The following is a 1095-nucleotide window of genomic DNA, read 5'->3' on the forward strand; positions in this document are numbered from 1 at the left end:
CTGGAATATTGAGTTTATTTTCCATTGCATATTTAGGGGGTAAATATTTCAGTGTAAAATTTCTTTTAGTTATTCTACTAAGTTTTTCAAGTCCTTTAATCTCTAAATAGAGATGATGAAATTCATTTCTGTCATAACCAACTAATCATACATAATGGGAAATAATCAGTAGATTTCCTCTGAATATCCCTAGAATCTTAGAAAGTTAAATCTGGAAAGAACCTCAGAGAGCATCTGGTCCTACCTGTTTCTTTTGATGATGAGGATGATGATGATGGTATTGATAATGCATACATATGCATTCTACAGTTCATAACTATTGAAGAAGGCAAATGACTTCCCATTGGTCAAATAGCTACTCAAGGACAAAGTAAAGACCTAGATCTTAAGTCTCCCAACTCTGTTTCACAATACACCAAACTTCCTTCCAGCTTAATTCTTCTCAAGTCTACCTTTTTTTAAGTATCCTTATGTATGTTTTATTCTGAGATCATCTCAAGGAAATGTTTCAATAGTATCCTTTGAAGAAAAACACCAATATAATTTATCATTTTAGTAGGCTTGCAAAATACTTTTTTGAAGACAGCAGCCATTGCTTAGTTAAAGGAAATTGTGGATAGAAGTACCAAAAATATGTGGAATCTATTGATTTGTTAATGATCAGTAAGCTTAGTGTAAAATATTCTCATGAAACATATGTGTATACACATATGTGTATTTCCTGCTGACATTTTTCTTTACTTAGGAGTTGGAGTTTCTCTCATTTATTTCTTTTTTTATTTTTTCAAACTGCCACAGGTACTTTTATCCATTCATCAAATGTAAAAGTAAATGTGAGTCAGCAAATGTCTAGGAAAACTATACAAATGAGTCTCCCTAATTAATGTAATCATCTTTGCTCCCTCCTGTCATTCAACAAGTATCATGAATTGTCCTACATGCATGACTTTTCCTGAATTATAGACTTGGATTTAAGGGAAAAAATCACAAAACAGAATGGTTAACCAGGGACCTGAAGGAAAGAAAGAGAGAGAGAGAGAGAGAGAGAGAGAGAGAGAGAGAGAGAGAGAGAGAAGCAGTGGGGCAGCTCTGACT

Source organism: Macrotis lagotis, chromosome 1 (assembly GCF_037893015.1).
Source record: "Macrotis lagotis isolate mMagLag1 chromosome 1, bilby.v1.9.chrom.fasta, whole genome shotgun sequence".
NCBI lineage: Eukaryota > Metazoa > Chordata > Mammalia > Peramelemorphia > Peramelidae > Macrotis > Macrotis lagotis.